General features: G+C 40.1%; 1 long non-coding RNA gene across 1 annotated transcript; it reads right to left on the bottom strand.

Moving 5' to 3' along the window:
• Positions 1 to 3,415: 3,415 nt before the first annotated feature.
• Positions 3,416 to 6,972, bottom strand: LOC127008001 (uncharacterized). The gene is made up of 3 exons (XR_007760730.1): positions 6,337 to 6,972; positions 4,897 to 5,010; positions 3,416 to 3,779 (listed from the first exon to the last, which is right to left on the bottom strand). It is a non-coding gene; the product is annotated as an uncharacterized LOC127008001 (long non-coding RNA).
• Between the last annotated feature and the right edge of the window lie 8,161 nt (positions 6,973 to 15,133).

A 15,133-nucleotide genomic window follows, 5' to 3' on the forward strand; every position in this document is an offset into this window, starting at 1 on the left:
CTGTCTCTGCCCATCTTGGCAGTCACACTTGACTAACAAGACAGGCAGAAGAAAGAAACCTTATTAAGAGGGAGGGTCGAGTTTAGGTTAGGTAAAGACAGGTTGGAGTAGTTTAAATATACTTGACGTACAGTGTAAGCTGTCAGAAATATGCAGTTAAGTACACTTTTGGGAGTAGAAAATTTACCCTATTTTAGGGATTTGGGGTGGTAAATTTGGGAGCCCATATTTCAGTCAATTTCCCTTTCCCCCCTTGGCTTGTTTTTGGGGGTGGGGGGCACTGGAGTAGCGGAGTTCTTGTAAAGAATTACCAAGTATTTTTTCAATCATCGTAAATTATCTGTATTTCTTTGGGACTTTCAACAATTACACTTCAATATAATAAGTGATACTAATGTTAGTAATAATGTAGCTGATCATTCTCATTGTTTTATTTATTGGTAAACGAGAGAAAATATAAATGCTGTCCGGCAGCGCTTCCTCGTCCATAATCGTTCTTGCATGAAAGCCCTGTGAAATCAAACCAAAGTGGGCTTCTTAATTTTTTTTTATTTACATTACATTATTTCCTGCCATGCGTGTATCAGTGTCACCGGCAAAATTCATCAAAAACATTAGGGCATCAGGCATCTCGACAAACCCACCCCTCCAAGACTAGGAAGGCCAGGGCCCGTATCCTCGACAACTATTAATACTAAACTTGGTATTAACTTTCGACTTTAGTATTAACTTCACTCTCAAAGTGTATCCTCAACAACTATTTGCCTAATACCTACTATTAACTTTGGTATTAACTTGGGAGCGCTGGCGAGGACTTCTAAACACTTAATAGTAAAGTTAATAGTGAATCCCAGACCCAGACCCATATCAACATGGCCGCCGGACTTCCTCGCCCAGCCCGTCTCCCCAATTTAGAGTTCGATAGGACGCTTTGGAACTGTATAACGATGGTGAACTTGTCAAGAGATACATATTAGACCGTGCAGGAATGGAGTATGTGACTGATTTGGTGAGAAGAGAGCTACAAGATCCAGTTGAAAGGGAGCATTCCCTCACCCCGGGGTTGAAAGTGATTTTGACTTAAAGATACTTGGCTACAGGAAAAATGCTGCAGTGTTCAAGTGATGAGTTTGGGGGTAAGCCAGAGTAGTGTAAGCAGGGTGATTGCGGAAACTCTGGCCGTCCTCAGTGCCCCGTAGGTAGTCGGGAGCTTTATCCAGTCTCCCCTTGATAGGGTGGAGATCCGTGAAAAGCAAGCAGAATTCTACCAACTTGCCGCTGTTGTGAGTGATAGACTGCACCCATGTGAAAATAATGGCACCAAAGGAAAACGAAGTAGCTTGAACATATAATTAGTGTTTGATGCCTTTGTTATTGATTAAAATGTGAAATATTTGAGTTAAGGAAAACAAAACATGGGAAAAAAACTTTTATTTGTAGCAGAAAGGTACACACATGCTAATGAAAAAGATGACATTAAAATTGCATTAAAATGTAATTTAGAATATGATTTATAATTATTGTTGCTTTAAAATCAAGTTAGAAAACAAATTACTCCTCCCGGTTATTCGTATTGAGATAATGGTGGTAAGAAAGCTTGTTAGTGACGTCTGCTAGTGTGAGGGAGGAGGAACGAAAGGTCGAGGTTACCACATCGCGAACATCATGACTTATGAGTGAAGTAAAACGAGGTTACTTGGTTTCTGTTTACAAAGTTCCAAGTGGAAAAACAACTTTATTGTGAATTCAGTATATACTTTTCTGGAGTATTGTGTTTACTGAGTGAATTGGTGATCAATCTGTTGCTATTTGTGTCTTGCTTGAAGATATTAATCATTGGATTCAAAGCTTTGGTATTAATGTGCAATAGTCGTCATAACAAAATACGTAGTAATTAATTATATTTGTCAACCTATTTATTTTCATGAGATCATGGTATGACCACTGAAAAACATAGCTTTTTTATCTTGGCTCCATTACAAATTCAGTATATAATTACCCATATATTAAATAAAGTAGTGGATTTAGTTTTCAGCATCTTTTATTATGCCAATATTCTAAGCACTCAGCTTGCAAACATGCTTAGGTTTATGTTGTCAGCTTGGGTCAGACTTAGGTGAACACTTTACCAAGTGACCTAAGATTACTCAATGTTAGCAAAGCTATGGTATTAACGTGCAATGGTCATCATACCAAAATACGTAGTAATTAATTATACATGTCAAGCTATTTATTTTCATGAGATCATGGTATGACCACTGAAAAACATAGCTTTTTTATCTTGGCTCCATTACAAATTCAGTATATAATTATTCATATATTCAATAAAGTAGTGGAATCCAGTTTTCAGCATCTTTTATTATCATGCCAAAATTCTAAGCACTCAGCTTGCAAATACGCTTAGGTTTATGTTGTCAGCTTGGGTCGGACTTAGGTGAACACTTTACCAAGTGACCTAAGATTACTCAATGCTACCATATAGGTATACTACATCTTTGATTGTGAGTGCATCAGAGAGCACTGGAGAGCAGCATGAGTCTAATTAGGTGCTAATGAATATCCTGCCTGCATCACAGACTACATAAAATGCAAATATGATCGGTGCCTAAAGGTGTTATAAGCTAATGATGGTAAAAAAAAAAATATATATATATATATATATATATATATATATATATATATATATATATATATATATATATATATATATATATATATATATATATATAAAACTGTCTGCCCTAATGTCACTCCCACTTTTGAAGTCCAAATGACGCCCCTGATTGTAACAACGTATCTTGTAACACCCAAGACTGGGTGCCGGTGCAAATCTCCTCATTTAACACCGAGAAATTAATCTAGGCTCTAGGGAACTCGGAAAAATCCAAGTTAGAAAGTGCTGGCTGTGGAGATTGAACCAGTGACCTTCGACATACAAAGCCATGTCTGTCAGTCGAGCCAATAAAGGTAAAGGTAAAGTTGGGGCATACGCTGTAGCAGCACGTGGCCTTGGTGCTCATCTCCGTAACATTGGCCCTTGAGCCTGTGGTGGGAGGGAGCCCATTACCCCGGGACACAGGGCCAGTGTGACATCCGGGTTACCACAGTTTCCCCAGGTAGTCATTTATCGACCAGCCCGAGAGGGAGAATGATCAGCTGGGTGAGCTGTACGCCGACTGCCCGGGCCGGGACTCGAACCTGAGCCCGCGTAGAAGCCAGGCATGCTGACCACTAGACCACGGAGGCGTATTGGAGCCCAATCTCAAGTGAACCCACTCACAATGGCACACAATCTTATTTCTGGTAAATTTTGTGCTTTGAATGAATTTGCTAACCATTTCTGTCGAAAAACAGCAGATTATTTTTCACCCCTTCCACCCTAACCTCCTCAGTAATAAAAAAAAAAAAGTGACAAAATCATAGCCTTGAGGCAGTAATATTCAGCCCCAGCATCAAAAAATTATGCTGCTGCCCTATGAAAGGCATCTCTTAACTCCGATGAAGTAGGTGGTGACTGTGGTGGAGCAGCTTCATTGTCATCCCTTGCAGTGGCAGATGTCATTGGGCCAGCAGATGATGAAGCAGTGGCTGGTGTCATAAGGCCAGCAGATGATGAAGCAGTGACAGGTGTTATTGGGCCAGCAGATGATGAAGCAGTGGCTGATGTCATAGGGCCAGCAGATGTTGAAGCAGTGGCTGTTGCCGGAGCAGCTGATGGTATCTTTTCCACAAGTAATGAACAATGTGCTGGGATGGTCTCTAGCAATACAGCAGCGGGGCTGAAAAAAAGCGTCATATATTAGTCATGATTAATGCATGTAATTTAACCCCTTAAAACTGCGTATTTCCTACAAGAAAACATCACCAAACTACAGAAATGGAATAAATAGTGGCTGCTACAATTCAGTGAAGAAAATGTAGTCCTACACCTTGGGAGGGGATATCCAGCATACCAATACCACATGGGAAACACTCCACTATCCACCGCAGAGGCAGAGAAAGACCTGGGGCTATTATGTTACCAGGCTACCAGTGAAAGCCAAATCCATGCCAATCGTAGCGGATGGGTAAAATAGGTACGTAGTTGAAGAAAAAAGGGTCTTAAAGGTGAAATATTACTTATTAACAGAAATATTCCACTATTTGTTATTGGTTGTAAAATAACTGACTGATAAAGTGTGTATCTACAAAGAATATGAATTTAAGAGTGATTAACAAATTGTTTTAATGAGAATATAAAAGTTTTTGCCAAAAACATACAGGCCAGTCAATATTTCACTGCTGCTTGACTGCTGCTGCTGTTGCTGCTGTCCTATCCCTAGCACATTATCAGCTGTGTCAATGCTGAATGGCTCTGGTACCCCTTCAAATACATGAAACTAGCAGTCTATGATGTCATACACCAGTTTATCTACCACAGTTAATATCTGCGTATCTGTGGTGCCACACGTGTGGGGCTCTCAGGTGCTGGGGGAAATGTCATTGCTATGAAAGGGCAGGGGTAAACCAGTGTATGCTGCGAGGCCTTGGTGTGGAAGTTCCCTGTCTGACTGTGCAGCTAATCCCTCATACAGTGAGGGCAGTGAGGGCCTTTTTTACTCCCTCAGGGGCTGTGCAGCTGAGAGAGTGGTGTACATGAGTGAATGTGTAAGTGTGTGCCTGTCTTGGCTAAAACCCTTCATTGGGGGAAGATAGCCAAGGTATTTAGATAGATTGATAGTCATTGACAGATGAACATAAAAAAAAATCTATATCAAATATACAGTTCACTATGAACTTATTAACTTTAAGCTGAAATAAAGGCATTGTGGCCAGTATGGCTGCATTCTGTGAGCACATAAAAAACTAACTATTATAAGTTTTACATTTAAAGACATAACAACTAAAAAAAATTACCAGTGCCACTGTTCATTCTTGCACTTGGCAATGCAAGGCTTTGATTTTTGTTGTACGTTGTACCAACGCCTCTCACAGTCATCCTGCGTACGGGGTCCACTCCCAGGGAAGGCACTGTCAGGGTATAAATGTAAAGCAAGTCTCTTAATCGTTTCACTATGGCATGCTATTTATTTCCCATACCTTCTCCAATAACATTTAATACATGCTGTGATGGCAAGCTAAATCAGTACTGGTATTTCATTTACGTGCATCATAAGACATTAGCTATTTAATTGTTATGAACATGGCCATAAATACTACTTTTCATTACCTACTTTTCTAAAATGCTTTTCTCTAAGTAGAATGATATTACACAATACAGCTATTCAAAAAAATTCAAAGCATTAATCTTAATTCCATTCTTTTGAGTACTTCTAACCTAACATTATATCACCAGAAACTGTTTGACCAATGCTATCAAAATAATATTTTAATCTTACTTTACCATTCTCATCAAATCTACCTATTCCGATATAGTCTTAACATAAAATACTTGTAAAAGTGTTGAGAATCTGGCATGCCCAACCCACCCACCCCCCAAAAAAAATCTAAATAAGGAATAAATAAAATAAAAGGTAAATATGGCTTGACTCTCTTATACTAACCCCCTTTCCACCCTAACAAACTTGGGGACCTACCATGTTAGGTTAGGACGTGTTAGGTAGGACAGGTTTAGCAGGAGTTGGTTTAGTTATGTTAGATTGTTGAGGGAGTGGGGGTTGCAGCAGAAATGGTCATGATGATGTTATTCACGTGGAGCAGTAGGAAAAAGTATGTTCTGTTTGGAAACTCTGTGGTTGTGTTTGTATACAAAAATACCCATTTGACGAGGTTAGGTTAGTTTACAAGTTACTTGAATCATGAATATGTGAATATGTAACAAAAAAAAAAGCGTTAACCTTAATTTCGAGGACATTCCAATCTAGCATTATATCATCATAATCTGTTTGACCAATGCTATAAATATACCATTTTAATCTTACTTTACCATTCTCACGAAACCTACCTATTCCCATATTGTCTTGACATAAAGTACTTGTAAAAGTGTCCATAGTCTGGCATGCCTAGCATCCCCCCCCCACAATAAACAAAAAAGGGCAAATATGCCTTAACTATCTATACCAACCCCCTCTTCCCCCCCAAACAAACTTGGCATGTTAAGTTAGGATGTGTTCGGTAGGACGGGGCAGGTTTGGCATGGTTAGGTTTAGCTATGTTAGGTTGTTGAAGGAGAGGGGGTTGTGGCAGATATGGTCATAATGAAACTATTCAGATAGAGAATGAAAAGGTATGTTCTGTTTGGAAGGTCAGTGGTTGTGTTATTATGCAAAAAATACCCACTTGATTAGGTTAGGTTAGTTTGTAAGCTAATTGAACCATGAATATGTGATTACTAACCTTGTTACAGCTTCTGCCACTTCAGTCCAAGCTCTCTTCTTATCCTCAGGGGTGATACTCTTCCCATAACACCCTCTGATTATACGTATTTTTTCATGAATTTGATGTAAGAAGACCGTTTCATCTGGCGACCAATTAAACTTACTCCTTTTCTGCGCTGGTTCTCCGGCCCGTAGACGTGCTCATTGGGGCAGATGACGTGGTTATGGTGCAGTAATTTCAGCAGAGCAAGTCGTGACGCAGGAGGGGAGATACGGGTATTGACGAGTGACGGAGTAAAAACAGCTTTTGAGGCTGCTTCTATCTGCCACAAAACTCAATATTTTCTTGTGTTTGCCATTTATTATGTTTTTGTTGTACATTTATACATGTTTTCTTTATTTTTCTTTTGAAATATTTACTTAATTCATGTCGGATGTTTATGTTTTGCACGGAGGCGTCCTTAGCAACGAGCCCGCCATAAAGAAGAAGAAGAAGAAGATAATAGTAGCCAGGATTTGCTAATACTTACACTCAAAGTTGACGAAGATAGCTTTTACTCTTAATAATTTGAAACTGTTAACTTTGATAGTAACTTTAAGAGTAAAAGTTAATAGTTCTCGAGGATACGGGCCCAGGTGTTTGTGTCTCAGTGAGGTTACCGGCTTCCGCTCCCAGCATATTATACTTCACCCTCAAATGATTGCAGGTTGTTGTGCGAGATTATGTTATAGTAGGATTTCAATGTATTATTATTATTATTATTATTATTATTATTATTATTATTATTATTATTATTATTATTATTATTTAGTATCACCACGAATTAGGCATACAATTGTCAATGGAAAAAAACCACCACAGATAAATCACGCCACCTTATAGGAATGTCGTCCGTCAGTGTTTACCGTCTCAATTTGTATACAAAGCATTTCATCAAGCTTGAAAGTCACCTTGACGTACGTGACCAATTGTAACAATTATTTTCCAACCTGTAACTCGTCACTCCTTCACGAGAGTCCGACTGACACAACGGCAGTCGCTCTCACTCCGACGCTCCTTGTACATAGAGGCTAACAATATATTCGCCTTAAGGAAGCTGAAGTCTTAATCAACGCCCTTTAAACGCCCCCCGGTACCCCATTATATTTGGTTGGCAGCGGTCCCCACCGCGCCTGTGCCTTCGCTACCTCGTTCTCCTCCAAGCTCCAAGCCACGAGAACTCACCAACAAACTCCGGGGACAGGCGTAGAAGGAAGGAAGGAGTCACAAGCCAGCCGTCCGCGGCAACTCACCAGGCGCCAGCTACAAGCTCTCTACAGGCGTCAAGCCTCGAGCCACCAGCAGGCCTACGCATCCGAAAGCGAGGGTCACGATCTACAAGCCGCCCCACCCGCTTCAAGCCAGCACTGCTACGAGCACTGCAAGCCACTCACAGCTCACTCGAAGCCCTCCACGATACGCAGAAGAATTCACAGCCTCGGGCCTCCGCCCGCAGGAGGAGGCACGCCCCACTGGCCTTGGAACAACCCACATGCCCCTCGCATCACAGCGGGCGGCAACACCGCCGCTGCCGGGAGCATCGGCCAAAACCTCTTCCGGCAAACAGTCAGCCGGGGCACCCGCGGACATCTCCCGGTGACTGCAAGCAGTTACCACTACCGTTCCTGCAAGGCGTCTTCTCAAGAGGTTACACACCCAAGTCGCCTTATCTGCCACCGCGGCCCATCTCTCAATATAACAAGAACGCAGCAGCCATCCTACGTCTGGCAGCAGTGTTCCGGTGTAGCGGGATAAAATGGAATGCCAGGAAAAAGTGGAACGTAGCCAATCAGCGCGCAGCATTGGAGGTGTCGTACCGCAACCCGGCAGCCACACAACTCAGGACGGTAAAAAGTATTTTACTATTTAGTAGTATCAGAGACCATTGAGTGATAGGGTGTAGTATTTTGGTTCTCTCTCTCTCTCTCTCTCTCTCTCTCTCTCTCTCTCTCTCTCTCTCTCTCTCTCTCTCTCTCTCTCTCTCTCTCTCTCTCTCGGTTTTTGAGGCGTAGTATCAGAGACCATTGAGCGATAGGGTGTAGTATTTTGGTTATCTCTCTCTCTCTCTCTCTCTCTCTCTCTCTCTCTCTCTCTCTCTCTGGATAGGTTTTTGAGGCGTAGAGATGTTATATGATGGTTAAATTTGTTTCGTATCATTTTATAAATATGATTCTCTCTCTCTCTCTCTCTCTCTCTCTCTCTCTCTCTCTCTCTCTCTCTCTCTCTGGAGCGCAGAGATGCTATACAAATGAAACAAATTTCTTGTTAGAAGCTTAAACAATATATATATATATATATATATATATATATATATATATATATATATATATATATATATATATATATATATATATATATATATATATATATTGGAATGAGAGTGGGAGTAAACCCAAGAGTTAAGAAAAGTACGGCTACCACCGTTGGTGTCATCTCTCCCACTGAAAGTTGAGCGGGATATAGACTGGCAGTGTTCCAGAAATTTGACGATACACAATGAGTTCGTCCATATGGCCACAGCAAGTGTTCAAGCCTCCTCCTCACTATTATGTGTAATGGACAATTAGCAGACAAATTTGTCCGAGTGGGCAGTTAAGGGTTAATGGATAAAGAAGTTATGAAATCAGGTTTATATACAGATATATTTGCTTGGAAATAAATTAGAACAATATAGTATGTTATTGGCACTCTTGAGGAAAGAGTAAATAAATTATATAATATCGTATATATGTCACAAATAACATATTTATACTTGAAAACAATAAATCTCACAGCACAGAGGGACAAACCGCATTCATTACTACATCCTAACATACAATTTTAATGCAGGCTAGTTCCCAAACCTAACCTACATCCTGACATTCTATCCTTAACATTAATTCTTAATCCAGACTAGTTCCTTTTAGTATTTTCACGAGAAACTGGTGAATGGGGTAGTGGCGGCTGCGGCTCTGCACCTTGCCCCACACACACAACACCTCTCGCTTCCTCTCCTGTGTCACCAATTAACTACCTTTAAATGAATTTAATTACATAACTGGATAATCTAATAGGGTTATATAGGGTTAAGATTGTTTTATTTTTAGGGCAACAAATATTCTGTATAAATACCACGAAACGTTTCCACATCAAAGAAAACGGGTCAAGGGCATCAAAGAGTGAAAAAAAAAAAAAAAACGCTTCTCATTGCCAACATTATATTCCAATGCTGTCAAGTGTCGTGAAATTTTTACAAAACATTTGTTACTATTCTAAAAACGAAACAATCGTAACACTATGTGACCTAATTGGATTATCCAATTATTTAAATACATTTATTTAAAGGTAGTTAATAGCTGACATATGAGAGGAAGGGAAAGGTGTTGAGTGTGTGTGGCAAGGTGTGGGTGCGGAGCGGGGCCGCAGCCGCCACTACCTCATCCACCAGTTTCTCATGGATATACTATAATATAGGTTATATTATACATGCTCTTTATCCAGACTAGTTACTTAATATAGGTTATATTATACATGCTCTTAATCCAGACTAGTTACTTAATATAGGTTACATTATGCTTGCTATAGTTACTTATGCATACTATACATGTTCTTAATCCAAACTAGTTTCTTCCAGTAATTTAAATTTGAAATAGAAATGGCAAATTAAGATATGTACACCTTACTCGTTACTGCCGCCCGTGAAAGGGGCAAAAGTGGGGATAGTATTGAAGTTGGGGGACAGCAGTATTGGGTGGTAGTCTGGGTTGGCTACTTTTATGTTCACATCCTGGAAGTGTCAAGCCTGCATTTTTGTCGTGTGTGTGTGTGATGGTGAATCAAATACACGTGCAGAGCCTTGTTTTGTTGAATCAAATAGTGGTGTTAGGGCGCTCACCCAATCAGCGGCCTCACTGCCTGAAGGCGACGTCACACTGGCCGTTTTACTAAAACGGCCAATGTGCAGTACGTGCGACACAACCTTCAGGCAGTGAGGCCGCTGATTGGGTGAGCGCCCTAAGACCATGGAAACATGGAAATGCAGGCAACAGAAAGCCTATTGGCTCATTATGAGGTTGCCCACTTTGGTGATTCAACCTGCTCGACAGCCACTTGGGGCCTGGGGAACAGATGAAAAGCACCTCGATATTGAGGAGCAGATACAAGAACATAGAAATACAGGGAGACTGGAAGAGCACGAGTGGCCTACACAGGGCAGCCCCAGAATCCCCCCTAATAATCACGATGGTTGAGGTGTAGTTTCAGGGGCACAGGTGGAGGCTTGATCCTCGTTTTACCGGCGGTACTAGGCACGACACCAGTAACCTGTCACCTTACTGCACCCACACCTCACTCCACCTGTCATGCGGACATTAACTGTTGCTTTACTCTATTGTTGACTTACGCTACTTGCAATCTAGGCTGTGGGGGAGAATTATATGAATATAGGTTGAGGTCTTGCTGCAATCTGTCTGAAAACATGCACCTCAATATTCAGTTCACTCCTGACGCAGCGAAGTGTCGGTCGATTCTATATTTGAAGGAGTTGATGGTATTCGCATTTACTACTTCTGAAGGAAGATTGTTTCAGTGGCGAATGACTCGGTTTGAAAAGAAACTCCTTCCGATGTCTGTGTTACATCGACTCGACTGAATGGATAAGCCATTATTTCTAGTTCTTAGGTTGGTTTGCACTTCAAAGAATTTGGAGTAATCGACGTTATTGAAGTTTTTCAGATACTTGAAGACTTGAATCATATCCCCTCGCAGGCGTCTTTTCTCCAATGTAAAGAGATTGAGTCGCTTGGGTCGTTCCTCGTACAAGGCTCTGCACGTGTATTTGATTCATCATCTCACACACACACACTCGACAAAAATGCAGGCTTGACACTTCCAGGCTGTAAACACAAAAGTAGCCAACCCAGACTACCACCCAATACTGCTGTCCCCCAACTGCATTACTATCCCCACTTTGCCCTTTCACGGGCGGCAGTAACATTACCTTTTCCTGTTCTTACCATCTAATATTGATGACAGTTATCAAATAAAATCCCCACTGCAATTTGAACAAATAACCATCCTTATATCTGTAAAAGTGACACATTCAGAATGAAAATTGTAAGAATGAGCTAATAACAGAATTTGGTTTCCTACATTTACTGCAAATTAAAAAATCATAAAATGTGGAAGGCTTGGTATGCCTTAAATTTAGTAAAAGAACAGGAAAAGGTGACATAGTCCCTGCTTTGAAGCACTTTGCCAGGTGACTTCTCATCTGATCCTGAATAAAATTTTGCTGATCAGGAGCCATTCCAAAAGCAAGACATGTTGCAAAAGCAATAGCAAACAAGCCACAATCAGAAGCACCAAATTGCTGCTTGACACTTGGACATATTACTCTGATGTTTTGACTGCTACTGTTTAATAAGGCTAACTGAAAATTAAATTTAGCATTGCTCTTCATCCCACTGACCGACAAACTGTCAAAGAGTTTAATGGTGTTATAGACAAGAGGAAAAGTCAGTATTTAAAACTCATTGAGGCATTTCTTGTTAAAAGTTGGTAACAAGTGTTTTTAACCTAATTTGGGTATGCTGAATCCGAATCTGCTTGTTACCACGCTGGTAAATGCTTTATAAGGGCTCAAAATTGCAATTCAAAATGGCCACCAAAATCATGCTAATTTGAGGTTCGCATTTTTGAAATTTCATTCTTAGACTGAAAATATGTTAACAGATAAGGCAATTAATGTATTCAAAAGAACTTCCACATGCCTAAGACCAACTGAGTTGATATCAAGCAAAACAAACATAGCAGCACCCCACCAGAGGCCAAAATCCAAGATGGCCGCCATCAAACTTAAACAAGGCATTACTCTTGTCCTATATGCGCTACAAACACGTTCTTGATGTCTATATGCATGTTTCTAATAGCAAGGAATCCAACTAGATGGTCCTATCCAATACAAAACATACTTGAGGTCAAACAGGATGAACAAATCCAAGATGGCCACCACTAAAACTCCAATTTGTATATGTGGTTCAACACTACCCAGGCACTTTATCTTGGTGTCTAAATGTATCTTCTTTATTAAAGGGTACCAAGTCGCAACATAATGTAGTATAGTCTTTATCTCATAAAATGTAGTAAAACATATAATCCTGTACAATTGAAATCTAATCAACAATTACCCCTACCAAGTTTGAAAGCGGCAAACATTTGTTTTCACAATACATGTAGATTTAATTTCATATTAAACATGATAAAAAACAGATAGTACTGATATTAACTATTTCTAGCACGGCAAACATATTGGGTGATACCAGAATTAGATATGATTTGATGTTACTGCTTTCCATGAGTTTTCTTTCAGGTCATCCATAAAATTGTTGGATTATCTGTGGCTTTAATTAAGCTGTTGATCTTACTCAATAGGTAATAAATGCATGTACAGTGTACATTGTACACTAACACGTTGTTTCTCTAGTTACAGTTAAAACATTAGTTACTAAGTTATAAGTTACTAAGTTACTAAGAAGAAGTGCAATGTTCTGACCAAACGAAAGAGCTGGGTAGTTTGAGAGCCAAACACGAAGAGGCCGACACACGGGTTATACTCCACTGCCTGCATGCTGAATCACAAACTATTGTTGTGTCTGCTCGCGACACCGACGTATTTGTCCTCCTGGTGGCACATTTTCATAAGTTTGACTGTTCTTATTTGTGGATGAAAGCAGGCACATCAAAGAAACATAAATACGTTCCAGTCCACACTGTATGCAGTGAACTATCGTTTTCTCAGTCTGTCTCACTGGCATTGCTTCCTTTCCATGCGCTCACAGGATGTGACACCGTGTCATTTCTGGCAGGACACAGTAAAAAAACAGCATGGAAAGTGTTCAAGGAACAACACCATCTGTTGGTGGGTCTTGGCAATGGTGAACTCAATGATGACAAGATTAAGTCAGCTGAGAAATTCGTTTGCCGCATATATGGCAGTGAAGAGGATGACATTGATAAAGCCAGAGTCATATCATTCACAGGATCACGCTCCATGCAAGTACTCCCGCCCAGCAGCGATGCTCTACGATTGCATGTTCACAGAGTCCACTACCAAGCTTCGGTTTGGCGACAAGCACACTGCCCACATCCAAACATACCTGAACCTACAGCACATGGCTGGAACCTGGTGGATGGAAAGCTCATTCCAACACTGACATCTCTTCCAGCAGTTCTCGAGAGCTGCTTAGAAGTGGTGTCATGTTCATGTACCACACGTTGCCAAACATTAAGATGCAAGTGTCGCAAATCAAAACTGTTGTGCACTGGAGCCTGCAAATGCGTACACACTCTGGATTCTTGCATGAACATACAAGACTAGTATAGAATACCAGCCTCCAGTTTACTTTCATTTCAATTACGTGTTTCTCTAATTTGCAAACCTATGACTAAATCAATATATTTCATTCATAAAAATGTTATTCTGAATGTACTTGGCATGGTGGTGTTTTTTTTTTATTTTAATAAAGACAACTAGCTTTGTTGTTGTCAACAAGTAGCCATAGTCATATAGTTTTGGCTTACCTGATGTTGGAAAAGGCAATTTACGGTTTAATGTTAGTGGTAACCATCTTGGATGTGTTCCTCCCATTTGACCCCAAGTATGTTTTGTTTTGGATATAAGTTATGTAAGACCATCTAGTTGGATTCCTTGCTATTAGAAACCTACGTATAGACACCAAGAACAAGTTTGTAGCGCATATAGTACAAGAGATATGCCTTGTTTAAGTTTGATGGCGGCCATCTTGGATTTTGGCCTCTGGTGGGGTGCTGCTATGTTTGTTTTGCTTGATATCAACTCAGTTGGTCTCAGGCATGTGGAAGTTCTTTTGGATACATTAATTGCCTCATCTGTTAACGTGGTTTCAGTCTAAGAATAAAATTTAAAAAATGAGAACCTCAAATTAGCATGATTTTGGTGGCCATTTTGAATTGCGATTTTGAACCCTTATAAAGCATTTACCAGCTTGGTAACAAGCAGATTTGGATTCAGCATACCCAAATTAGGTTAAAAACACTTGTTACCAACTTTTAACAAGAAATGCCTCAAACACTTTATTGAAGGGCCTTTTGAGATTTTTCATCCTGACTATTAGGACTGCAGTCAGTATTACTAACTGTTACCCAGTGATTATTATTTACAAGTAATATTTGTATAAATTTTGTTGTGGCACTTTGGACATGCTTACACGTTTGACTCGCAAAAACTAAAGTACACTGGAGCCCTGATAACGATTGAAAATTATTTCCTAATAAATGTTGGGCATGATCAATATGCATGTCTGTTAACCAAGTCCCTGGCAAAGAAACTTCACTCGCAGAAACCTTTGGATACTGATGAGCAGGTGCACGGAAATCTGAAAAGGAACGCTGGTATTCTTCATCATCTGCCAGAGGTGTAGGTCCAGCAGGGCTGTCCTCTGGATCCCTAAAAAAAATTAAAATCATATGTATTTAGTTATATATAATTTCGTTACTCATAGGTACAGTATGTTCTTCTCCATGCAAGCTTTATTTATTCATTGATGTATCACAAGAAAGATCTTAAAATGTGCATTTTTACAATGCTTCTGTGGCTTCTGAATTATACATTAAAGTAGCCATGCAGCAATCACTATCACCTTGAGTTTGTGAATGCTTCAGTTAACAAAGACATGCAGTGCTAAAGCTGAAAGAATTGACAAATTGTGATAAATGGCTTGGGAAGAGAGGATGGAAGAAGTAACTGATTTCAAGTATT

Source organism: Eriocheir sinensis, chromosome 36 (assembly GCF_024679095.1).
Source record: "Eriocheir sinensis breed Jianghai 21 chromosome 36, ASM2467909v1, whole genome shotgun sequence".
Lineage (NCBI taxonomy): Eukaryota > Metazoa > Arthropoda > Malacostraca > Decapoda > Varunidae > Eriocheir > Eriocheir sinensis.